Source organism: Schistocerca piceifrons, chromosome 2 (assembly GCF_021461385.2).
Source record: "Schistocerca piceifrons isolate TAMUIC-IGC-003096 chromosome 2, iqSchPice1.1, whole genome shotgun sequence".
Taxonomy (NCBI): domain Eukaryota; kingdom Metazoa; phylum Arthropoda; class Insecta; order Orthoptera; family Acrididae; genus Schistocerca; species Schistocerca piceifrons.
Window position 1 is genome coordinate 883,090,064 of NC_060139.1, and position 25,926 is coordinate 883,115,989.

Genomic DNA, 25,926 nt, shown 5'->3' on the forward strand with positions numbered 1-25,926 from the left:
CAGGAATACAGACATACATCCGCAGAGGAATGAAATAAATAGGAAGTGCAGGTAAGCTAAGAGGAAATGACTGCAGGTAAAATGTGAAGAAATCGAAAAAGAAATGTTCGTCGGAAGGATAGACTCAGCATACAGGACAGTCAAATCAATCTAAAGTGACATTAAAAGGAAGGGTGGTAACAAAAGTGAGCAACGGGAATTCCACTGTTAATTGCAGAGAAGGGAGCGGATAGGTTGAAAGAATACACTGAAAGCCTCTATGAGGGGGAAGATTTGCCTGATGTGAGAAAAGAAGAAACAGGAGTTGCTTAGAAGAGATAGAGGATCCAGTATCAGAATCAGAATTTAAAAGAGCTTTGGAGGACTTAAGATCAAATAAGGCAGAAGGGATAGAAAACATTAAATCAGAATTTCTAAAATCACCGGGAGAAGTGGCAAGAAAACGACTATTCACGTTGGTGTATAGAGTGTATGGGGCTGGCGACATACCATCTGACTTTCGATAAAGTATCATCCACACAATACCAAAGACTACAAGTGCTGTAAAGTGCGAGAATTATCGCATAGTCAGCTTAACAACTCATGCATCCAAGTTGCTGGCAAGAATAATATACAGAATAATGTGAAAGAAAATTGAGGATGTGCTAGATGACGATCAGTCTGGCTTCAGAAAAGGTAAAGGCACGAGAGAGGCAATTCTGACGTTGCGGTAGATAATGGAAGCAAGGCTAAAGAAAGATGAAGACATGTTCATATGATTTTTCGACTTGGGAAAAGCGTTATAAAATGTAAATTGTTGCAACATGTTCGAAATTCTGAGAAAAATAGCGGTAAGCTATAGGGAGAGACGGATAATATACAATATGTACAAGAGCCAAGAAGGAATAATAAGAGCGGACGGCCAAGAACGAAGTGTTTGGATTAAAAATGGTGTAAGACAGGGATGTAGTCTTTCGCCCCCTACTGTTCAATCTGTACATCGATGCAAAGATGGAAATAAAAGAAAGATGCTGGAGTGGAATTTAATTTCAAGATGAAAGGATATTAATGATGATGATATTGCTATCCTGAGTGAAAGCGAAGAAGGAATTACGTGATCTTCTGAAGGGAATGAACAATCTAATGAGTACAGAATGTGGATTGAGAGTAAATCGAAGGAAGACGAAAGTAATGAGAAGTAGCAGAAATGAAAACAGCGAGAAACTTAACACCAGAATCAGTGATGACGGAATAAGCGAAGTCAAGGAATTCTGCTATGTAGGCAGCACAATAACTCATGACGGACGGAGCGAGGAGGAATATAAAGAAAACTAGAAAAGGACATTTTGGAAAACACTGACAGTAAGAATGGACAAGGTGCTAGGACACACGTTAAGGCATCAGGGGAAAACCTCAGTGATATTTGAAATCCCTCGGCTAGCAAGACAGAGCGGATGCGGTTATACTTGTGGAAAGGGGCCCAAATAAGTTACTGTCAGTTGCTCTCAACATATAAACTTTATTTCTTAAAACATACAATCACATAAGCAAGGATCAAAGCTCTTAAGGTTTTGATTTAATTTAAATCGGCTGAAGGTCACATCGAAAATCCAACGCACAAGGCCTAAGCAAGGAATTGAGATACAGGAGTTCTTCTGGAGGTTTCACTTGTTTAGAAAAATTTTATCTTCAATATAAAGAGGCTGAAAGCCTTAGCATAAATAGAACTCGGCTGAAGGCCTCACATTAATCAAGGTGTTACGGCTTAAGGCCGAGATAAAAATTTTCAAAGTTTAATATAAATAGGCTGAAAACTCGGCTGGAGGCCGCATATCAACAAAACAATTTAACTGCTTAAGGCCTAGGAAGAGCAGCTTTCAATTTGAAAGTGCTGAATGGCTTATCTTAAAACATTTCGCGTAAAACTAGGCTGAAGGCCTCATACTAAAGGATAACGATCTTATGACTTAAGGGCAAGACAAGGATTTTTAATTTTTAATTTAAGAAAGTTTAAAACTCAGCTGATGGCCACACACCATGCACAGAACAATTTTACGGCTTAAGGCCTAAGGGGAGGAGCTTCTAAATTTCAAATAAAATAAGCTAAAGGCTTTATCCTAAAATGATTCACAATACTCTCGGCTGAAGGCCACATACGAAACCCAAACAATCTCACGTATTAAAGCCCAGACAAAGAAATTTCCAATTTTTAATTTAAGCTGCAAAACTCGGCTGAGGGGCACATAAAAACTAGAAAATATTTCTTACGGCTTAACGCCTTGACAAAATTTTCAACTTTTGATTTGAAAAGACTGAAAAAACAGCTGAAGGCCACCTACCAAACAAGAAAAAAAAATTGTTTTTTACGGCTCAAGGCCTAAAAGAAGTTGCAATTTTAATAAGCTGAAACTCGGCTGAAGGCCACACAGAGTACTTAAGACTAAAAGGAAATCACTATGTAAAACACAAGGAGCGGTTCTCAAAAGGTTCCAAGGGTCGGCCTGGGAAGGTAACACTAAAGCACGTTTAGGTGAGATAGGCAGCCAGACCGGCAACATCTTAATCGGAAGGCAACCGAAAGCCAGCCGACGAATCAACCAATAAGATTAGTTCTGCTCCACCCGACCGGCAAAACGAGAACAAGACGTCAATAGCACAACGTTCTGGATACTGGTGCCCAATCCAGCCAAGTCAGAATAAACGCCCAAAACTACCAAAGACACCTCAGCTGTCGAGCTACACGCCGTGCTGGACAGCATCAACACGACGAGGAAAATACACTGCCCAAAATTGCGTCAACGCACAAGACAGGTAACCAGAACATCAACGGAAGATAAAGCTGGTACACTTCATTAATGAAGGAATGAATTAAATTAAGTTAAACACCACACAGGAAAACAGCTGCAACTCTAGCCGACTTCAATGCACACACGTTGTTGCTCGCGGGAATCTTCCAGAAAGTGACAACCAGGATCAAACACAGAGATGTGACAGCAGTTGAGACTTGATAGTAGGTTTAGTGAGCACTCAACTTTAGTGCCCAGGATCGGTGGGCGACGAACTTCGTAGCCCTCGCAAGAAGCGCGTCACAACACCAACCGCGCGTGCACGCGTCAACGGCTCCGGCCTGACTACGCTCCACGGAGACTTCCTCGCTGCTCTGCCCCAACCGACCCACTGCCTAGGCCCGGAAACGGTCAAAGGGCCAAACACACGTCGGCCGATGAGACGACCGACCAATCGACCAACCAACGGTCGTTCCCGCTCCAGTCTCCTTCCGTTGGACAGTTCAAGTAGTTCAAGTGTGTCGCCAGCGGTCGGCAACCACTGGCTGTCCGCTCCTCACCGGCGTCCGCCTCCGACTTCACTGCTGCTGCGTCCCGACTCAACTCTAGACACACGACGACCCGGAAATACTATCGGCCGCTCCAGATATGGTAAGACAGTGCACTTATTCATAAGCGCTGCTGCTGCCACTCACGGCAGGTAAGGCAGGAAGTTAGTGACGCCAGTAAGTGGGATAAGAAAACGAGGCTGCAGTACCGTAAGAGAAGATGACAATAAATGGCATGAACACGAGCCGCGCTCGGCTCAGTGTTAGAGGGAACTGCAGAAGATAAAAACTGTAGGGGAAGACTCAGGTCTGAATAAATTCAACAAGTAATGAGATTGATTTCAGTTGGTTTTCAACTGCACGGTCACTTACTTCGATATCTGTCATTGTTACCTTCGTGCGACGATGTGAAGGTGAAATAACAGAACCATCTGCCTCAAGGAAACAGTTTTGGTAAAAGACGTTTAGTATTTCGGCCTTCTCTGTGTCATTCTGTATTTCGATGCCATTAACGACACAGAGTGTCTGAACACATGGATTCGATCCGTTTACATAACGGAATCACACATGCAATCATCAGCGTGATTTCAACATATATGAGAAGCACATTTAAAGAACCACATGTACATAATTATACGTATATATTTTATTACATTCTCACAGTATTATTCAAATGACGTAATGGTCACCATCTACTGTTCAGTTTATTACAATTTCCGTGATTGTCATTTCAACTTTCAACTTTCGTTTTCAGGTGGTCGGGATACCGAGAACACAATAGTTTTAACATAATAAAAAAATGTAAGAAGGATGGCAGCTTATGTATGCGACGAATGTTGACATGAGACATAAGGGTAACATCCTTTTGATTACTTTTATTTAAGTTGAGAACTGCTTTCTTTTGTGCACCTTAATCTCTTAAAAATGCCTGAAGATCGAAATTGCAGTTGAAAAAATCGTAATAAACTGAACAGACGATGACGTACATAGCGTCATTTAAAGAACCAGATGTACAGATTGTAAACAGGGAACATGGGTACTGTTGGTACCCAACTGATAGCGGATTTGTTTCGAAACACTAATTTTGATTGTAGTTGGCTTACAGTGCACGCAGATTTGAGGCAACTTGATGGAAACGCATGAAACGTGTCTTACCCTGTCATAATCATATATCTCTGGGATGGATATGGCTGGTCTTCGCGCCTTCCGTCGCGGTTGGAGCAGATTTTCACCTTCGCTCCTCCGGAGACCCAGACTTATTTTAGATTTGACTAATTTTAAGAAAGATAGTACACCAGATTTTATATTCCAATTTCTGTTTTTTAACATTTTAGATGTGCATCACGGTTTTACCGTCGTTTACACTGATGGCTCCAACCAGGAGAATTTCCTTGGCTGTTCTGTAGTGTTCCCTGATCATGTTACCCGGATTCGCCTCCCTGATGAATATGCCGTTTTCGCAGCGGAGCTCCACGCGATCCTGAAGGCACTGGAGCTGATGAATCGTGTTCGGGGCAATCGACTTTTCCTCTGCTCCGATTCTCCTAGTGCCTTACAATCATTGCAGAATCTACCCAACTGAGGATATGGTCCAGATGATATATGACCAACTGTACTTGCTCCAACGGTGGGGTAAGGAGGTGTCCTTCTGCTGGGTGCCTGGTCATGTAGGAATATGGGGCAATGAACAGGCCGATCGGGCTGCCAAGGAGGCCTACAGAGAGCAGGATGTGGTCCAGTGTCCTATTCCCTTGCAGTCTGTCATGTCTGCCCTCCGCAAGAAGTACATGGAGTTGTGGGAGGAAGAGTGGCTGGCGGTGACGGCCAACAAACTGCAGTTGGTGAAGTCAACAATTCGGCCATGGCGTTCCTCCTGCCGGTTGCTCAGGCGGGAAGAAGTGACCCTCACGCGTCTTCGGATTGGGCACTGTCCTCCCACACATAGCTTTCTATTACGGCGTAAGGATCCCTCGTTTTGTGATGCTTGTGGTGTGCACATCTCTGTCCGGCACATTTTAACAGATTGCATTTTAGACCGTCATGCAAGGGCAGAAGTACAAGTTGATGGGAATCTGCCCTGTGTTTTAGCTAATGATGAGATGTGTGTGTCTAGGGTTTTAAAGTTTTGTGATGTGTCTGGGCTCTGGCCTAAATTTTAAGCTGAAGGTTTTAGTGTATTGCAAAGTGGCTGGCTCCTCCCTTTTTTCCTTGCGGTCAGCCAGCCACTTCCATCTGCTATATTGTTTTAGCTCCATCTACCACTTTCTTCCTGTGTTGTCCATGTCTTACTGCTGGCGGCATGCTTTGTCCCACGCTCTTTTATCTTACTGTTCTGAGTCTTTTCTTCACACCCGTCTCAATCTGTTACTGAGCGGGCGCTGAAGACCTTGCCGTCGTGTTACCATACAACCCTCTCCATCCATCCATCATATACCTCTTCCAATTACATCACTGTGCACCTTTTTTTCTTCGTGAGTCTGGAACGAGGACCTTCACATAGCTATGCACGCAACGGTCTCTGCTTTTAAGAAAGAATATCATTCGTGCAGTTTATTATAATGCAGATGTAAGCAACATGTTTCATATTATGTAAGTCTGCAGGCTTCCGTGGCTGTTGTCATTCAAGTTAAAAATCTTCTGGGTTATTAGGCCACGTCATGTTTCTTCTATTAGATAATTTAAATCAGTATGACCCGGCGGAGATTGGAACGGTCGTCCTCACAAATGGGAGTTAAGTATCTTACAGCTGCGTCACATCACTTGGAATGAATATATTACGAAATTTGTTTCTGACATTGCTTGAAAGCTTACAGATTCATTTTCCATTATTCTTCGTAGTATTTTGTGTTATACTGCGTATTATCTTTACAGGCAATCATAAGCTACTCATAAACGCATTTTGCGTTAAATCCAAAACACTTACTCGCTTGGTGACTAAGGACATTCAATCATGTCAAGCGATGTTACTCGATCTTCGCCATCGTTGCTCTGTCCTCGTGGATGATGCCTCAAATTGAAACCTATGTGACCCTGGAGGGTTTTGCTGAAGATGATACCGCTGGTCACGGCCAGTCTGTTTATAACATTATGATCGTTTTTCTCTTTGTTCTTTCCCAAGGGGAAAATTTTGATATTCACCATCACACCGCCAAGAACACTTGTACTCAAATCGCAGTTCTTAAACTTGTGATCATCATAACACTGCACTGTGACAGGTCACACGAGCAGATTATGCGATATGTTTCTGTAGACACACACACACACACACACACACACACACACACACACACACACACTTCAATACTGCTTTCGTTTGCCAGTTAGTCTGTTGAAAAATTACGGTCGTTGCTCTACTCGTACTTTTCCATAAATTCTGATTTGGTTTTACTTGCCCTACTGACAAAAACATTTGAACTGAAAACGACATTTTTAAACTTATAGAACTGCACATACTACAAGTCACACAACCAGGGTTTTCATCACGAAGGTGACAGACAAGAGACGACAGACAGACATAATGTGTACTACATGTTTGGATATGCAACTGATAAGCGTTTCAGGACGACTTCTATACTCCGCATATGAACACTGCTCATCGGATGTTTCATTCATAAATTTAATTTCAGTGCTGTTTGTGTTTCAGATCCTACTACGCCCAGTTTAAGGTAGAGGAAAATGTACCAAATGTGTCGGAATTTGACAGCGGCAGGATCGTTGTCTGTCGACAGCATCATCGAAGCTTCTGATCGTTCTGTCTGGGATCCCCCGACTGCCACGCGGGTATGGAATCGATGGGTTCAGGATGGCCACACGCAACGCCGTGCACGTGACTAGCGCCTGACAGCGGACAGACAAATTATCCACTAGGCTGTGTTGGATCACGCAGTCACGAAATGGGCTTCTTCGCAGCAATAAACATATCCACACGGACAAATTAATGAGTAATAAAGCTGCACGCTGACAGTGGTGCAACCAACGAAAACACTCATTCGTCACGGTTCTGCGGACAACATCTAGATGGTTGAATTCGTGATTGGAGGCTTTGAGGTAAGCGAACTTTGGCTGGTTGGTTTCGTCTTCGTCAGATGGATCCAGCACATGGCACGGTGGTGTGGATTGCCATTGGACACATAACCACTCTGTCTGTTGATCCACTGTGGGCGTGGAACAGCGGATGGTCAGATATTTAGCAAAGAAATTCAAAAGACAGCCGTGCAAATTTAGAAGATATTTTACTTTGTTTTCGCTACTCAGTTTCGGCAATTCAATAAGCCATCTTTGGGCCCCTTATCCACCTCTCAACAATTATCGATGCTGGCATACTGGGGCCTCTGTTTCTGGATGTCGTGAATTCTCAAGTGCCTCCTTCGAAGACTTGACTGCAGGAAGAGTAAAACTTCGCATGATCTTCGCACAAAACATAGGTTTGAACAATACTATGCTTAAAAAAGTGAACAATGATTTAAAAAGGATACAATATTAGCAGAGAATTTGTATAAAATCAATTAATATGTTAACGCATGACCCAGGGAAGTGGGGCGGTCTTTCTCCTAGCTCCGCGGAAGTTAACTAGCTGACAATAATTATTCTGGCAAACTAGCTGCACATTGCTGCATCTCACCTCAAACTTCTTTTCTTCAAAAAATAAGAACCTTATTCAAAATTCGTATTCCTTTCGCTTTCCAACATATACATCATATTCATCCTTGCTGTCCCTTACAATAAATCTTTCTGCATACAACAGATACAACTGCAAGTCAAGACAGCACTACAGAGTACGACCATTACGTACCATACTTCAACTAAGAATGTATCAGACTGCACAACACGGAGGCAAAGACTGTGCCACGACAACACCAAAATTGTTTAACAGAACATGACTTGCTCTCTCTCTCTGACGTTCACATTGATAACACACAAAAACCAAAATGACATGGCCGCCTTACACTGATAAAAATTTAAGAAAAACACACACACAGAACCACTCTGGTTCTTACAGCCCACTTACATAGGGTGAAATCATCATAATAGTAAAATAAGAGAAATCAGAGCTCGCACCGAAATATTTAAGTATTTGTTTTACACGCACGCTGTTCCAGAGTAGAAGTGTACAGAAGTAGCTTGAACGTGGTTCGATGAGACTTCTGCCAGGCACTAAACTGTGACTAGGAGAGTAATCATGTGGATGTAGAGGTAGATGATATGTAATTTGGACAGCTGCCATTACACGTCTGCCATGTTAAAGCCAGAGACTGTGCCCTATCTCTCCCAGACGTTGTCTTTCAACCAGATAAGGCAAGACAGCCCATTCCCAGTCTTGTTCTGAACGGACTCAAAACAGGAGATGTTTGACTGTAGCATTGACCAACATGTTCTGCAGATCTCTCACTTACTTCCTATCCCAGGATTACGATAGCAACCTGTTCTAACCTCAGTTTTCCTTCCATCTCATCAATGGTCAACCAGCACCTCTTCTACCGCTAGAATGATATCGAAGAGAAAATCTGTTGTTCCACATTCCAAAAATGTGGTTTTCCTGTTTCTTCTAGCCTTGAGAAGTTCTCTCATTCAACGGGAATATATTTAATTCCTGCTTTATCTTATCATTGCGGTTTTTTACCTGAGGAACCGCATTTCAGAAGATTGTATTTCGATTCAGTAATTTGTTTTGTTCACTGACATCAAAGTCCCATATATCCATGTTGGTACAAACATAGTCTTATAAACTTTAAATTGAGTATCTTTTTTCACTTTACCCTTCAATATTCACCGAATTTTCTCAAACGCATACTGCAACCGATAAAATATTTTCTTTATTTCGTCTTGATAAATCACAACCGAGGCAAGTCAAGCTATAAACTTGTTCTACAAATAGATCGTCACTTATTATCTAGGTCTTCAATATTTGAATTGTATATCTTTCATTTATGAAGTAAATTCTAATACTTATCTTCATCGTCATATAGGATAAATTAATCGTCAACAAAAAGCATAGTATTATGTACATATTTTTATTCAATCTCATTCCAGAGTGGACACGTTCCTTCCAGTTCCTAATTTCGTCTATGTATAATAATGGCCCAGATAATAAACAATAGGCTTGGGTTTATTTGTAGCACACTCTCTTTTACAGTATTTAGATTAAAACTAATGTTGGAGAATAGAATTTAACTTAGGACCCTACAACACCTCCGTTGATCACGTAAAAGCTTTGGATGCAGTAGACTGGGAGCAGTTATGAAGCCTTATGAAATAAAAAGGATACCCCGGTATATTATATGTATTACATACAGAGTGTAATGGGTGTAGGTGCAGATGTTTGTATTGACGAGTGAGGAAGGTGCTCTGAACATCAGTATTTACATCATTTGCAAACTAATAATAATAGCTATTACAAGTAGTAGTTTTTAGGGTTAGTTAGTACCTCCAAGTATGTGTAGCAAGAGCAACCAGTAAATGCTTGCGTTCTCCTGGGCAATAGGTCAGGTGTTGAAGTGCAGATGCGTGCGCGCACACTAGTTAGTCTACACTGTCGTCGTCGACTTAGAGAGAGAGAGAGAGAGAGAGAGAGAGAGAGAGAGAGAGAGAGATAGTGTGTGTTTGTGTGTGTGTGTGTGTGTGTGTGTGTGTGTGTGTGTGTGTGTGTGGGAAGACTGTTCGACGCAGAGAAAACAGCAACCAACACAATGATATGCATACTTATTAAAGTACCACATACAGAAATACCTACATTTTTACCCATTACATCCTGTATATTAAAGTATATCTTTTGCTTAGTTCTTTTGTTAACTTATGCCCGAGATCCAAACCATTTTTCGTCTTTGCATCTGTATCTTGCGCAACTAGAATCAAGTGTTTTGGGTATACTTTTTTTCATTACGCTCCATAATTGCTCCCTGTATACTGCATAAAGAGTTTTTACGTAATCACCGATGATTAAGTAAGTTATTAGGTTAAATTATCTTCTCCAATATCAATTTTGAACTAAATATATATGTAGGATCTCACTTTTCTAAATGCACATTGTTCTCCCAGGAAAAGAATGTGCCATAATCCCAACCTTGTTGTTACGATTTTGGCATAAACTTGTCGGGAAAGTAGGGAAAGCAGAAAGGTGGAAGGAGTATGTAGAGGGTCTATACAAGGGCGATATACTTGAGGACAATATTATGTAAATGGAAGAGGATGTAGATGAAGGTGAAATGGGAGATATGACAATGCGTGAAGAGTTTGACAGAGCACTGAAGGACCTAAGTCGAAACAAGGCCCCGGGAGTAGACAACATTCCATTAGAAATAGTGACAGCCTTGGGAGAGGCAGTCCAGAAAAAACTCTACAATCCGCTGAGCAAGATGGATGAGACAGGTGAAATACCCTCAGACTTCAAGAATAATATAATAATTCCAATCCCAAAGAAAGCAGGTGTTGACAGATGTGAAAATTACCGAACTATCAGTTTAATAAGTCACGGCTGCAAAATACTAACGCGAATTCTTTACAGACGAATGGAAAAACTGGTGGAAGACGACCTCGGGGAAGATCAGTTTGGATTCCGTAGAAATATTGGAACACGTGAGGCAATACTGACCCTACGACTTATCTTAGGAGATAGACTCAGGAAAGGCAAACCTACGTTTCTAGCATTTGTAGACTTAGAGAAAGCTTTTTATAACGTTGACTGGAATACTCTCTTTCAAATTCTGAAGGTGGCAGGGGTAAAATACAGGGAGCGAAAGGCTGTTTACAATTTGTACAGAAACCAGATGGCAGTTATAAGAGTCGAGGGACATGAGAGGGAAGCAGTGGTTCGGAAGGGAGTGAGATAGGGCTGTAGCCTATCCCCGATGTTATTCAATCTGTATATTTAGCAAGCAGTAAAGGAAACTAAAGAAAAATTCGGAGTAGGAATTAAAATCCATGGAGAACAAATAAAAACTTCGAGATTCGCCGATGACATTGTAATTTTGTCAGAGACAGCAAAGGACTTGGGAGAGCAGCTGAACGAAATGGACAGTGTCTTGAAGGGAGGATATAAGATGAACATCAACAAAAGCAAAACGAGGATAATGGAATGTAGTCGAATTAAGTCGGGGGTTGCTAAGGGAATTAGATGAGAAAATGGGACACTTAAAGTAGTAACGGAGTTTTGCTATTTGGGGAGCAAAATAACTGATGATGGTCGAAGTAGAGAGGATATAAAATGTAGACTGGCAATGGCAAGGAAATCGTTTCTGAAGAAGAGAAATTTGTTAACATAGAATATAGATTTAAGTGTCAGGAAGTCGTTTCTGAAAGTATTTGTATGGAGTGTAGCCATGTATGGAAGTGAAACATGGACGATAAATAGTTTGGACAAGAAGAGAATAGTCGCTTTCAAAATATGGTGCTACAGAAGAATGCTGAACATTAGATGGGTAGAACACATAACTAATGAGGAGATATTGAACAGAATTGGGGAGGAGTTTGTGGCACAACTTGATTAGAAGAAGGGATCGGTTGGTAGGACATGCTCTGAGGCATCAAGGGATTACCAATTTGGTATTGGAGGGCAGCGTGGAGGTTAAAAATCGTAGAGGGAGACCAAGAGATGAATACACTAAGCAGATTCAGAAGAATGTAGGTTGCAGTAGGTACTGGGAGATAAAGAAGCTTGCACAGGATAGGGTAGCATGGAGAGCTGCATCAAATCAGTCTCAGGACTGAAGACCACAACAACAACAACATTGTCGATTATAACTAAACTTTCGCTACTTGAGCCAGTGTAGATGGAAAACTCTTTATCGTGTGGGTCCTCAATTTTAGAGGCAAGATTTTGAGACTGTGTGATTCAGAATTTACGTTCCGAGTGGTTTTAGTGTCACGTATTGCCGTCGGGCTCAGGCATTGTGCTCTGCGCAGTGTGCATTACAATTGCAGTCAGTCAAAATGGGTGTGGACAAGTAGAACAGGGCTCTACTACTGAAGCTGTTCTGTCAAAACAACAGCAATAGTGCAGCTGCTCTTCGTGAGTGTTGCCGCATCAAAGAAGTACGGAGAGGTCGTCTTCCCACACCGAGATTGACGAGTATGCTTCGAAAGTTCGAATTAAGTGGCGATATGGAAATTTCCCCTGGGAAGACGGACAGCCAGCTGACTCATAAATTACTGAAGAAGCTACACTTGCCACGGCTGAGAATGCTGAGCGCAATGTGAAATCTTCTAAAAGTACACGAACTGTGTCACAACAGCTGAACGTTTCATGGTCTACCGTTCGAACAGTGCTGCAAACAAATGTGAAATGTATCTCTAGTGCGGTTCCACGCTGTCGTAGATGCAGATGGTCCTGACACAGAGACGTTCGGAACTTGCGACATAAACATGCTACGCATTTTAACAAATGTTACCCTCTCATGAGGAAATTAAAATGTGTTTCTTTCAGTGTTTCATTCGTCAAATCTCTCCCGCATGTCCTCACAACTGCTTCAACAAAGTTTCGTTGCCCTCCGATCACTCGTTTTTCATGGGGTTCTCTCAAGCACTGGACGTTTAACTATAACCACACTCTCTTTTTTATACTCAACATTTAGCAAAGTTATTCCACTTATTCTTGAAAAGTGAGATTTCATTAAATTTTCTTCATTCTCTGGGTAAGACTTTCCTTTCCCAATAGAGTATAATTAATGCAAGTAGCTGCTTTTTATAGTTAAATTTGCACCTACTCACTGAGGTCCAGTATGTGCTCCAATTTTTGTTTATTTACGAGGCGTGTTTTTTTTAAAGTAAGGTCCGTTTCGTTGTAGTTGGCGTGCATACCGCAACGAGCGCGTGCGTCGTGTACCGGCATGCCTCAGGAACAACTGTGCTCAGTTTCAGCTCTGTAGCTAACCTGTACGGTTCTGTTCTGTGCTTTCAAAATGTTTAAGACTACCAACTCGCCCGCCGCGTGTGAGGTTCGCTCAGTGATACGGTTTTTGTAACCAAGGAACCTGTCTGCTGTAGAAATTCATCGGGAGATTTGCGAAGTGTACGGTGATACTGTTATGAGCAAAAGCAGAGTGCGTTAGTGGGTACTAGAATTCAAAGATTGCAGTGACAACGTCTATGATGAGGACCGCTCTGGTCGCCTTTCTTTAATTACAGACGATTTGGTGGTTTCAGTTGAAGCGAGGATTCGTGAGAACAGGCACTTCACAATAACAGGTCTCTCAAACGAATTTCCTGACGTGTCGTGATCAGTGCTTTACAACACTGTTTCTGAACACCTAAAGTTTAGGAAACTGTGCTCCTGTTGGGTCCCGAAACTCCTAACAGAGGACCACAAAAGTCAAAGATTTGAGCGTGCGATGAAGTTTTTGACTCGTTATCATGAAGAAGGTGACGGCTTCTTGAGTCAGATCGTAACCGGAGACGAAACATTGGTTTCGAATATCACACCCGAATCGAAGCAACAGAGCATGGAATGGAGACACACACACTCGCCTGTAAAGGTGGAGGCCAAACAGACCCTGTCCCAGCGCAAAATCATGGCGTCGGTGTTTTGGGATAGGCATGGTGTTTCTTTTGGTCGACTTCATGCAACGACGAACCATTATCAATGCAGAAGCATACTGCCAAACCTTGAGAAAGCTACGGAGAGCGATTCAAAACAAAAGACGCGGCATGCTGACAAAAGGAATTGTCCTTCTCCATGACAATGCAAAATCTCACGCTGCAGGTCAGACCTGCGATTTATTGGACAGTTTTGGCTGGAAACTTTTAGACCACCCACCCTACAGACCTGACCTTGCGCTGAGCGTTTACCATCTGTTCCTCCACCTTAAACAACACCTCAGTGGCAACTGATACAATGATGACGAGGACGTGAAAACGGCAGTGAACTCTTGGTTACCGGAGCAGGCGCAAGTTTTTATGAAGAGGGTATTTTAAAATTGGTTGAGAGGTATGATACGTGTTTGAACAAACTTGGCAATTACGTCGAAAAATAGAGTGAAGTTTGTACTTCCTGAAAATAAATTTACTTTTTTGAAATAACCTTTCGTTGTGTACATATGTTCAAACGAACCTTACATAAAAACATGGTTCTTATTAATTTATTGTGATCTTCATAATTACAGCGTATTGTCTGTAAAGCATGCAAATCATATTTCCTTGCATAGTAATGATTTTTTTTTCTTTTGGTCATCAGTCTACTGACTGGTTTGATGAGGCCCGCCACGAATTCCTTTCCTGTGCTAACCTCTTCATCTCAGAGTAGCACTTGCAACCTACGTCCTCAATTATTTGCTTGACGTATTCCAATCTCTGTCTTCCTCTACAGTTTTTGCCCTCTACAGCTCCCTCTAGTACCATGGACGTCATTCCCTCATGTCTTAGCAGATGTCCTATCATCCTGTCCCTTCTCCTTATCAGAGTTTTCCACATATTCCTTCCCTCTCCGATTCTGCGTAGAACCTCCACATTCCTTACCTTATCAGTCCACCTAATTTTCAACATTCGTCTATAGCACCACATCTCAAATGCTTCGATTCTCTTCTGTTCCGGTTTTCCCACAGTCCATGTTTCACTACCATACAATGCTGTACTCCAGACGTACATCTTTAGAAATTTCTTCCTCAAATTAAGGCCGGTATTTGATATTAGTAGACTTCTCTTGGCCAGAAATGCCTTTTTTGCCATAGCGAGTCTGCTTTTGATGTCCTCCTTGCTCCGTCCCTCATTGGTTATTTTACTACCTAGGTAGCAGAATTCCTTAACTTCATTGACTTCGTGACCATCAATCCTGATGTTAAGTTTCTCGCTGTTCTCGTTTCTACTACTTCTCATTACCTTCGTCTTTCTCCGATTTACTCTCAAACCATACTGTGTACTCGTTAGACTGTTCATTCCGTTCAGCAGATCATTTAATTCTTCTTCATTTTCTCTCAGGATAGGAATGTCATCAGCGAATCGTATCATTGATATCCTTTCACCTTGTATTTTAATTTCACTCCTGAACCTTTCTTTTATTTCCATCAGTGCTTCTTCGATGTACAGAATGAAGAGTAGGGGCGAAAGGCTACAGCCTTGTCTTACTCCCTTCTTAATACGAGCACTTCGTTCTTGATCGTCCACTCCTATCACTCCCTCTTGGTTGTTGTACATATTGTATACGACCCGTCTCTCCCTATAGCTTACCCATACTTTTTTCAGAATCTCGAACAGCTTGCACCATTTTATATTGTCGAACGCTTTTTCCAGGTCGACAAATCCTATGATAGTGTCTTGATTTTTCTTTAGCCTTGCTTCCATTATTAGCCGTAACGTCAGAATTGCCTCTCTCGTCCCTTTACTTTTCCTAAAGCCAAACTGATCGTCACCTAGCGCAGTCTCAATTTTCTTTTCCATTCTTCTGTGTAGTATTCTTGTAAGCAGCTTCGATGCATGAACTGTTAAGCTGATTGTGCGATAATTCTCGCACATGTCAGCCCTTGCCGTCTTCAGAATTGTGTAGATGATGCTATTCCGAAAGCCAGATGGTATGTCACCAGACTCATATATTCTACACACCAACGTGAATAGTCGTTTTGTAGCCACTTCCCCCAACGATTTTAGAAATTCTGATGGAATGTTATCTATGCCTTCTGCCTTATTTGACCGTAAGCCCTCCAAAGCTCTTTTAAATTCCGATTCCAATACTGGATCCTCTATCTCTTCTAAATCGACTCCTGTTTCTTCTTCTATCACATCAGACAAATCTTCACCCTCATAGAGTCTTTCAATGTATTCTTTCCACCTATCTGCTCTCTCCTCTGCATTTAACAGTGGAATTCCCGTTGCACTCTTAATGTTACCACCGTTGCTTTTAATGTCACCAAAGGTTGTTTTAACTTTCCTGTATGCTGAGTCTGTCCTTCCGACAATCATATCTTTTTCGATGTCTTCACATTTTTTCTGCAGCCATTTCGTCTTAGCTTCCCTGCACTTCCTATTTATTTCATTCCTCAGCGACTGGTATTTCTGTATTCCTGATTTTCCCGGAACATGTTTGTACTTCCTCCTTTCATCAATCAACTGAAGTATTTCTTCTGTTACCCATGGTTTCTTCGTAGCTACCTTCTTTGTACTTATGTTTTCCTTCCCAACTTCTGTGATGGCCCTTTTTAGAGATGTCCATTCCTCTCCAACTGTACTGCCTACTGCGCTATTCCATATTGCTGTATCTATAGCGTCAGAGAACTTCTAACGTATCTCGTCATTCGTTAGTACTTCCGTATCCCACTTCTTTGCGTATTGATTCTTCCTGACTAATGTCTTGAACTTCAGCCTACTCTTCATCACTACTATATTGTGATCTGAGTCTATATCTGCTCCTGGGTACGCCTTACAGTCCAGTATCTGATTTCGCAATCTCTGTCTGACCATGACGTAATCTAATTGAAATCTTCCCGTATCTCCCGGCCTTTTCCAAGTATACCTTCTCCTCTTGTGATTCTTGAACAGGGTCTTCGCTATTACTAGCTGAAACTTGTTACAGAACTCAATTAGTCTTTCTCCTCTTTCATTCCTTGTCCCAAGCCCATATTCTCCTGTAACCTTTTCTTCTACTGCTTCCCCTACAACTGCATTCCAGTCGCCCATGACTATTAGATTTTCGTCCCCCTTTACATACTGCATTACCCTTTCAATATCCTCATACACTTTCTCTATCTGATCATCTTCAGCTTGCGACGTCGGCATATATACCTGAATTATCGTTGTCTGTGTTGGTCTGCTGTCGATTCTGATTAGAACAACCCGGTCATTGAACTGTTCACAGTAACACACCCTCTGCCCTACCTTCCTATTCATAACGAATCCTACACCTGTTATACCTTTTTATGCTGCTGTTGATATTACCCGATACTCATCTGACCAGAAATCCTTGTCTTCCTTCCACTTCACTTCACTGACCCCTACTATATCTCGATTGAGCCTTTGCATTTCCCTTTTCAGATTTTCTAGTTTCCCTACCACGTTCAAGCTTCTGACATTCCACGCCCCGACTCGTAGAACGTTATCCTTTCGTTGATTATTCAATCTTTTTCTCATGGTAACCTCCCCCTTGGCAGTCCCCTCCCAAAGATCCGAATGGGGGACTATTCCGGAATCTTTTGCCAATGGAGAGATCATCATGACACTTCTTCAATTACAGGCCACATGTCCTGTGGATACACGTTACGTGTCTTTAATGCAGTGGTTTCCATTGCCTTCTGCATCCTCATGACGTTGATCGTTGCTGATTCTTCCGTCTTTAGGGGCAATTTCCCACCCCTAGGGCAAGAGAGTGCCCTTAACTTCTATCCGCTCCTCCGCCCTCTTTGACAAGGCCGTTGGCAGAATGAGGCTGACTCCTTATGCCGGAAGTCTTCGGCCGCCAATGCTGATTATTTATCAAAATGTAGGCAGTGGCGGGGATCGAACCCGGGACCGAAGACGTTTTGATTACGAATCAAAGACGCTACCTGTAGCCCACGGGTACATACAGTAATGAATTACCTATTTATTATTTATTTCTGATACTTAACTAAAATATCTACATACATAAAAAACTACAATTACTTCTACTACTACAAAACTACAGTAAACGTTTAACCAATTACCAGCTACTAATCTGCTACAAACACTACAGAATTTGTTGTCTGATTACTGATTTATTTTGGTCCATTTAACATGTACTAATTCTACCTTCGCCAACAGCCATAATTTACTAGACTTCTTAGGCGTCGAGCAGCACGTCAGCAGCTTTTCCACTACTGCAAGGGATTTTACTCGTCACTGTTGCCTCCATGATCACTTGCACCAACGCTGTCTAGATTCTTGGGAGAGTATTTCACTCGGTGGTTGCAGATCTCAGTTATCTTCATCTGCAGAGAAGTATGTTGACTAGCCTGGATCGCACCGTGATGACTTTTGGTTGAATGTCTCGTGAAATTTTCCTTGCCCTTCCTGGATACTGCAGCTTCACTATTGTCCAAGATGCGCCAGGCCGACTCACTCCTTAGTGTCGCTTTGGGATCCAACGTCCTTAATACTGACGTCCATTACCCCTGCATCTTCACACAGAGTGCAGTCCCACAATGTATGTTTCCGTGTGCCTACCCTACTGCACGTGCAGCTGTCATTCATTTATCTTCTGATTTTGTGCAGACACGTGACATAAGGGCCATGTGCTGTAATCAGCGTATGGCAGCGAAACTTGACACGTACGCTATTGCGTTAATGCGGAACCGATTTACGCTGGGAAAAAAAAAAAAAATTAGTACCAGTTTTGCCCACCAGGTGAAATTCTGGCGCTATACTGCATCTCTTCGGCGTCTCTGGCGCTCGTATTGCACAAATTAAGTAAGCAGTGTTTAGTAATATAATCGACATTATTGTGCCCATTGAACGGTAAATTTACTTTCAAAGTCTTTTATTAAAGAATTAACTTTATTTTCTAGCGATTCATCAAGAACATTAAGACATTTAATCACACTAGGTGGAAGTAGTTGCCATGAAGTAACTGATGGAAAATAAAATTACTTTGAACAAATGTGAATTTTATTCCTAAAAGCTTTTTCAAAACAGATTTAAAATTATGAGCAGAAAAGCGCCCTCTAAATATCAAGTTACAATTACTCAGAGGCAGAGTAACAAAATTTTTTCTTTACACTAGGAGCCTTCGGGCTGAGAAGCTTCCGCCCCCTTTCAACAGGGCCGTAGTCACGACCAGTCACAACGACCTCTGAAAACTACACTGGTACGAATCTGCAATACACCAGATTACTTTAAACTAAAAATTTTAACAACTCACACAAACACATAAACTATGCACCTCGTAAGAGGGATGGAAATGGTACAAACACTCATACTAAGAAATTATTTGCCACCAAAAGTGCAATTGTTTTTAAAAGGCTCTTACGGTGGAAGGGTGGTAACTTTATAAAAACGACTATTTAAATACAACCCATGAAATTCAGACTTATATAAAGTGTACAACATGCTCTACATTACACGTATACCGCCTCGCAAGATGGTAGGCAATGTAAAAACATATTTCAGGAATTCGGCCTTTACCTTAATTCTATAAATTCGTTAACACCGAATCCGACAAACATGACAGAGGCACCTCCGAACATATTAGCACTCTGACCGACAATCCGACCAATTTACAACCGTCAGATCCAACTGCACAAACAACAGAGAATATCGGCCGATGTCGAGTAAACCAAGATACCTACACTTTCTAACTCGGCCTGACCAAGATCAAGGCATCAAACACTACTCAAGACAAGTTTAAAAGAACACAGAAAACACAAGTCACAACTGTCAAATCACTACGGAAGAAGGCTGCGGGTTGTAGACAGCAACACCCACCACTTGTTATCACACACGTGAACTGCTGAGGAAACAACAACCCACAAATAACAAACTAATCGTAACAGTCGAGATTTTAAGAGAAGTCACTAATTACTCAACTTGAGGATGCCACTTCGGAGGAAAGTGAAGAATCGCTCTCGCAGCTAGCGCCCCCACATGCAACAGCGCGTGCCCGCCGCCAAAAGCCCCGGCCTGGCAGGACACGACCAACGGCAGCCCTCTTTCGACGACAGCGGTCCCGGCGAATACTAACACCATACGGACCCGACAGTTGCTGGTTGCCAAATCTTCCCGACTGGTACTAGTGTCCGTGCTCAGCAGACCACATGTCGCCATCCGACGACCATCCGACCGATCGACCAACGGCCTTCCGCCTGCATCGACCACGGTCCCGGCGCGTACCTGTACCGTGCGGATCTGCCTGCTGCTGACTGCCAACTCGTCCAGCAGCGGAGTAACGACGAACCCGTCTCAGTCCACAACCCAACAGCGACTGAGACTTAGAGTCGACCGACCAATATGCAAGTGTCTGCCTTCTGACTGACTCTGTCGCCTCACTGCACCGACTCCCAGACTGACCAACTGACCGACTGACCAGACTGCCCGAGAGTGAGAGACTAAAAACCGCCGAGCTCATAGCGCCCCTTAAATGCACGTGAACAGGCAACTTTTCCCCTTTCCCACCAGAGGGAGACACCAAAGCTGCGACTGCCACAGCGGCGCCACCGCCAGAAACGAAGGGCGACTGCTTTACACTACGCGCTGCGGCGCGCCCTTCAAAACAGCAATTTTTACCACGGCTCACTCAAGTCCCATTCCTAATCCATTAAATATGAAATCATCTCTATGCGTCATTCTTGCATTCATGGCGTCGGATCTGCACCTGGCGGCCAAAATCGGAAATAAATTTTTTCCGGCGTAAATCGGTTTCACATTAACGCATTACAATATCTGACATGTTTTGCTGCCATACGATAATTACGCTGGACCTCTGTGAGTAGTTGCACTTCAGTTATAACCACCCAGTACATGTATATGAATATTAAGTAAAATTTTGTTAATAAGTGTAACAGTATGTACTAAATTGATTGCAACAGCTGGACGCTACGGTGAAGCAGCCTACGTAAGTATCGATGTCTGAGCGCGGCTCGAACTTGAATCCGTCCGCGGAACCGGAAGACGGCTGACGCCGTGCCTGGGCTGTGAGGTGACCCGCCAGTGGGGAGTAACAAGCGGCCACAGGGGGGCGGTAAAGGCGAAAGAGCGCGACCGGTGCGGCGGTCCGGTCTCCCCTCGTTACGGCGGATGTCCCCGGTCCGAAGCCCAGGTCCGGCCGCAGGCTGGAGCGCGCAATCAGTCGCGCCGGCCGGTAACAAGCCGCGGAGGCGGCTCTCGTTACCAAAGCAACCGGCCGACCTCGCCCCGCGCGACTGCATTATTCAGAGGGGGCGTCGCCTCCGGAACCTGCATTATGTACGCGGCGCAACAACCGCTTCCGGATACCACTGCCACTGTGCATGGCCGCAGCGTCTGCCTCGAGCGTCGAGTCCTGTTCCCTCCCTCTCTCCCTCCCTTCTTCTCTCTCTCCCTCCTTCCCCTCTCCCATCTCTCTCTCTCTCGTCTTTCTCTGTGGCCTGGCTGCCAGCTGGCAAAGCAAGTCCCTCTGCCTCAGCAACATGTGGTGTCCGCGCTTGAGCGGACATGTGTGTACAGTGCGCGTGCGTGCGTGCGCGCGCGCGCGCGCGCACGTGTGTGTGTGTGCGCGTGTGTGTATGTGTGTGTGTGTGTGTGTTTTACCGCGAGTCGGTGTGCCCGTGACTACATGAGAATGTTTTGTGTTTGTGCGGGGCTTTTCCATATTGCGAAATACTGGGAAGGGGGATAGGATATCAGGGAGGAAGTCCTTCCTGTCATACCGCTTTAACTACCTGGCAACAGTAATTTTTTTGTTTAACGTATGTGCCTCCGTTGTAACGAGAAACACAAAGGGAAAAGTTAACGAAGGTCATATATTATTGATGAAATTTAATTCCCTAACTCTACGGGGAGTATTTGCTACGTTGTCAATATGTGACTGGTTAAAGTTGTGTGGCCAACCGCGATAATCTCTGTCGGCAGCGCTTTACCTACAGCTACGTTATTCGAGAATACCTCATTAACTAATAAAGAAGTTAAATGTCAGAGGAAATTTAATCACTTTGAGCTGAATTTAAAATGTTGATTAGCCAAACTGGTATTCGGATATATAACGCATCGTCACTTGCATCCGACACAGAAGAACAAACAACTGTTGTACAACATTTTCTATAACGTGACACCTGTGTACATTGCAGCAGAAACTCAAGTCTACACTCTCAATGACTTGTGTCTGAGTTACGAGCCATTTATGATGTTCAACTTGATATCCATCTAGCAAGCAGACAACCGTGTGGATTCCTAGAACCCAATTTCATCTCTGACAACTTTAGTATGATTAGATATGAAATTTGTCCTATCTCACAGTACAGAGGTTGTCGTGTCAAATCTTGGGCAGTGACAATTCTCGATACATATGGAACAACTGTCATACTGAAAGATTACCGTCAAACTTCCTTGCCTAGGGACGCCAGATGAAAGTTGATGTCGTCAAGCCCTGAATGAAAATTGCGTAACAGATAACTGGGGAGGGGCGCTTGAGAGCGCTACCTAGAGAGCGTGCCCTTTCTGTACGATACTGGGCAAGGGGCTGCAGGGCTCACACGCTTATGTGTGGCACCCTGCATTCTATATCTTTTATTTTAAATGAATTCCTTTAACTTGACTTCTTTGTGAATTTTAGGGTGTGTTAAAGATTGATGACAATTGATTATCTATTTATTTTAAACATTATCACTCGACTTTACAGCGATTGCAGCAATTGTTCCAGTTTGCAGACATTACAATTTTACAACTTACAGCTCGGGTTTATTTCATACTAATCTGCAAGCACATTTCTACGGGCAAGACGGAATTGCGTTGGCCAAATGTGTACCACCAAAGTCTCCCAATATTTTACATGGGACATCCACTATGTGAGGAGGATAACTGGCAAACTGGGGACCAGGTACATTAACACAGGGGATCAAATTAAACGAGAACATTCATTCCCTTACACAATTCTAAGCTGTAAATAAAAGAATTAGTGCAAATATTCAAATACCTCTCTTCCACGCGTGAACATCGAGACAGCCGCACCGAGGGAACGTCTGCTCACTTACCCGTCTTCTGTAACACTCCCCGAATATCGGGGGCACCCAGAGGTCTTCCTGGGCCCCGGTGGAGGGGATGTTCGAACCACTTGGCCGTGACCAACCTCTCCACCCCATATCTCGTGACTCTTGAACGTCTTTGACTTTTACCTGCCTGTGCTGTCTCTCTGATCCCCCACCAAGGAGTGAGGTTGGCACTACTTACTATACCACAGAACTACTTCCCAACTAAGATTTGGCCACGCTTTATGGAAAGGTGTGAGGAGGATTAGGGAAGTTCATGTGCAGATTCACATTCACGTGCAAGAAATGCATAATACACGACGCATATAAGTACGTATTATGAAGCCTGACACATTTCTTTCCACCCGTCCACATGAGTTCTGTTGCATCCGCGGCCGGCCGCGTCGAGCAATAATATTGGCGGTGGAGCCGCCTCTGTTTGTATTCCCGTTGCGAGCGAACAGCGAAACCTGCTGCTTGTGGAGCGGAAATGACTGTAACGTTTCAATACAGTGTAAACACAATACTTGTATGTCTATAACCTGCATTCGTATATATATATTAAATAGCATGTTTCGATGATTAGTAAATGAGTGTTGAATATACGAAAGGTATAAAGTTGTAAAATAATCCAATGTATAGTGTCGAATCAGACAATTTTACATGGTTAATACGGAGAGATCCCAACTGAATTTATTTGGTTAAAACATATGAATGTAAAATTGTCTAATTTGAATGATATATTGGATTATTTTACAATTTTTTACCTTTTGTTTATTCTACCGTAATATAACATCTATCGAAACATGCTGTTTTACATGGGTCTATATGAATGCATGTCGTAGATGTACTTATAAATAACAAAGGACATGTAATATCTCTTTGACCTATTAAACGCAATAATTTTGGTATCCAGGGACACGATTACTGGGAGGAGCAAGCTAAGTATCAGAGTAGCAGGGAGACGAGCGACTAATGTGGGCACGGCTCTATAGTTGTTTATGAGATAACCAATCAAAGGAACGGAGATGTGTATCAGGGTAAAGTAGCTGGAAAGCAGCAGTCACTGACCCAACAGAGAACAGGGAGGCGTGGAGTGCCACAAGAGACAATCTTATGTAGTTTGGTGCCATGAAATCGCTGTCCGGTCACTGTGTGCCCGCCGGAACCACAGCACAGCTTCACGCTAGGCGCCGTGGCCTGGCTCTACGTTGAAACGCCAAACACTTTGCGTGTGCCAGTCAACGTGTTACGGAAGCACAGGGAACACTGCACGATCGAGACGGCTGGGAGTTCTATGTGGAGTAGCGGAAGGCAGACAGTGTTTTGCAAAGTCCAGAATTGGTGGGGACTATTACAGTAGCTTAGCTTTCAGTTCAAATTTACTAAAAGGGGCTCGCTCTGAATTAATAGTGACTGAGCCATAGCGTCTTCTGTGAGGGAGCGGTCGCGTCCCTACTGGCGCCACTTGTGTGCGCGTTCCGTCGATTCTGTCCCTCGCTGTATCATCTTTGGTTGGTTATGTGTTCCCTCTGGGGCTGTGTGGTAGGGAGCAGTGTGTTGGACACTGAGATGGACGCGTGTGATTGAGCATTCAGCGTCCTGGCGACTGCTGCGAGTTGACCGTTGGGCCATGGAGGCCCGCGTTTTCCTGCAGCTTGGACCCTGGCTACCGGCGAGTTTAGCAGGCAAGGAGCGGCTCTCGTCGCATGCTGCTTGGTTACGAAGTGCATTAATTAATTGTGGTGTTCTAAATATTCCCAGATCTACTGAACAACCTGCTAGCAGCTACGAGCGCGATGATACGTATGGTATTCATTTTCTGCCCCAGCGCGAGCTGGCCAGGAATCCGTTCTCTTTATGACCCCTTTTGGGACTGTGTGTGACAATCTGGAGGTTTCTGTAAGCGCCAAGCAAGTATTTTGCAACTTTAGTCTGGTACTCGAAATCATTGTTTGTTATCATTATTTGGTGCTTTTGTTTGGCGTAGACCTTATGGCCCTTCCTGGGGCGAGTTAATGGTTTTGGCCTGTAACTAAAGTTGTGCGCCCTCAACGGAGAGGTAGGCACGTGTGGGTCATGTGTATGTGTGTGATTGTATTTGCACACTCTTACGCCGTGTTGAGGAGCCCTTCGGGTTACAGGTGCACATTTTAACCGACCATCTGCCAATTGGTGCTTATCTGAATTACTGTATCTATTAGTCACTAAGAGACCCAGTAAAGGTATACCTTGACTTACCTTGTTTGGCCGAGCGGTTCTAGGCACAACGATCTGGAACCACGAGACAGCTACGGTCGCAGGTTCGAATCCTGCCCCTCGGGCACGGAAGTGTGTAATGTCCTTAGCTTTAAGTACAGGGTGATCAAAAAGTCAGTACAAATTTGATAACTTAATAAACAACGGAATATTGTAGATAGAGAGGTAAAAATTGACACACATGCTTGGAATGACATAGGGTTTTATTAGAACAAAAAATAAATAAATAAATAAAAGTTCACAAAACGTCCAACAGATGGCGCTGCACAGCAAAAATGCTACCGTGACGGGTGAGAGGTACGCTGATATGTTACAGAATCGCATCATCCGCAGCCTGGCTGATAAACACATGCTGGAATGTAAGATGTTTATGCAGGATGGCGCTCCACCCCATATTGCTAGACGCGTGAAAGATCTCTTGCGCGCGTCGTTTGGTGATGATCGTGTGCTCAGCTGCCACTTTCGTCATGCTTGGCCTCTCAGGTCCCCAGACCTCAGTCCGTGGGATTATTGGCTTTGGGATTACCTGAAGTCGCAAGTGTATCGTGATCGACCGACATCTCTAGGGATGCTGAAAGACAACATCCGATGCCAATGCCTAACCAGAACTCAGGAAATTCTTTACAGTGCTGTTCACAACATTATTCCTCGACTATAGCTATTGTTGACGAATGATGGTCGAAATATTGAGCATTTCCTGTAAAGAACATCATCTTTGCTTTGTCTTACTTTGTTATGCTAAATATTGCTATTCTGATCAGATGAAGC